Source organism: Tupaia chinensis, unplaced genomic scaffold (assembly GCF_000334495.1).
Source record: "Tupaia chinensis unplaced genomic scaffold, TupChi_1.0 Scaffold000368_1, whole genome shotgun sequence".
Lineage (NCBI taxonomy): Eukaryota > Metazoa > Chordata > Mammalia > Scandentia > Tupaiidae > Tupaia > Tupaia belangeri.
This window is the reverse complement of record NW_006159865.1, coordinates 2,260,531-2,262,722: the sequence shown is the minus strand read 5'-3', so window position 1 is coordinate 2,262,722 and position 2,192 is coordinate 2,260,531.

Below are 2,192 nucleotides of genomic sequence, written 5' to 3'. Positions count from 1 at the left end.
TTTTTTTTTTTTTTTTTTTTTTTGTTTTACTGTGAGATCCAGTTCTAAAAAATATATATATTAATTAAAAAAAGTAAAAAAAATCTCATAAATTAACAAAGATAATCTTAACATAGCCAATGAAAGAAGAATTTGTAATTTCCATGTAGAGAATTGTGGGAGACCAAAGTTTATGATCAGATAAATAATCTATGGGTATCAATCATTGGTCCAGTTAGAGATAGGTAAAACTGTACATAAAAATAGTCCATACCAAGAAATAGCAAAAGAACATATTTACTCACGTACTGTGAGTTCTTGTAAGACTGTAGTACTGTATTGTCCATAATGAAATGAGTCCTCGAAAAGCAAAACAAAACAAAATTGGAAAGAGATGTTTAAAAGTGAAGACATGGGGGGCCAGCAGTTAGCGTAATGGCTATGTTGCTGGACTCCCACGTAGTCGACCGTGGTTCATATCCTGGACCCGGTGGCTTAAAACTCATGCCGCGTGTGTGCATGCATGCCCAAGATCCCGAGAGGAGAATGGAGGAGAAGGGATTGCGGCGTGACCATCCCCCCTGGGGGGGTGATTTCTTGCTTTCTGTCTCCCTGTCTCTCTCTGTCTGTCTGGCGAGCTCACGCGCCCTATAGCGAAAACCTCTCCACCAAAAAAAAAAAAAAAAAAAAAAGTGAAGACATGGTAAACCAGTAATTTGGTGATTTATAGGTCTTACAAAATTCTTGGTTTTAGTCTTTCTAAAACTCATCCCAAAGTAAGATTCAGTTACTTGTAACATTTTGGGATTTTTCTCTAATATCTAGTTTTATACAATGAGTAATGGTTACGATAAATATATAAATTAAAACCTGTGGTGACAACTGTCTATCAAATAATTGAAGAGTTTGTATTTAAATCTGCTTGTGTGTAAAAATCGTTGCATCTGCAGTTTAAGCCTTTCAGTTGGGACATTTAATCCTGACATTCAGTGTTACTATCAATATGCATGGACTTACCCTCTTTTTCTAGTTCTTTGTGTTCTTGTACTTCTATTTGTGTCCCTTGAGTTTTCCTGGTGTAGTAGTCCCTTAAGTATTTCCCAAAGAACTCATTTTGGTGAATTCTTTCAGCATTAGTTTAGGTAGTAAACCACTTCGTGCCACCTGCTTTGGTGCCACCCAGGCTGGAGAGTTTCTCCCCGTCATCCCCAGCAGGCTGGGCAGGGAGCCCTGCCGATGAGCTCAAGCAATGAGCTCAAGCGAAGTGGCTTCGCTTGGGCTTGCCTGTTGGTCCTTTTGACTCTGGCATTGCAAGGTCTCCTGTTGCTCCTGTCTCCGGGATTGCAGGAATCAGGTGTTGGTTTTCAAAGGCCGGAGAGCCCCTCTCCCCCACAGCAGGCACGCCAGCACTTCTGAAGAACTCAGTAATCGCCTGGAGCTAATGGCCCCCACATTGGCTGTGTGATATATCAACAGAACATTTTCATCACTGCATCAAGTTTTCTGGAACAATTTGCTTTAGGTGGTGCCAACATTTGCCTCAGCCTTCACCAATTCCTGGTTCCTTATCTATCCATTTATATTGTCTGCTGTTTTAGCCATTTAAATATCTGATACCCGATCTAAAAGTAATAATCACATAGAAGAGTATAACTAGACAGAGCCTCAGTTATTTGATCTGAAAAGGCAGGGTAAGTTCCCTGGAAGTTGTTGAAGCAACCCCCCCACAGGGCCTTCTTGGTTGTTAGGCTTTAATCACCAGAGAACTTTCATTCATGCCCTGTTGCTACTGCAACACAGTGCACAAATCTGGCGACTTAAAGCTTTGGTTATGTTGATTCTGGAGGTCAGAAGTCTGAAATGTGTTTCACTGGGCAGGATGATGGTGGTGCTGTGTTCCTTCTGGAGCTCTAAGAGAAAAGCCACTTCCACGTACTTTTCAAGTTCTAGGGGTTGCCTGTGCTCACTGCCCTGGCTCTGCCATCTTCAAAGCCAGCAGTGGCCAGGTGAGTTACCTCACCCTGCAAAACTCTGCTGACTCTTCCTCCTTCTCCCTCTTCCACCCACAGGGATCCTTGTGCTTACACTGAGTCCACCTGGATAAGCCAGGAAAATCTCCCAATCTCAAAACCCTGATCTAATCACACTAAAAAAGTCCCCTTTACCGTGTAAGAGGACATAGTCTCTTATTGTGAAGATTAAGACATAGCTAT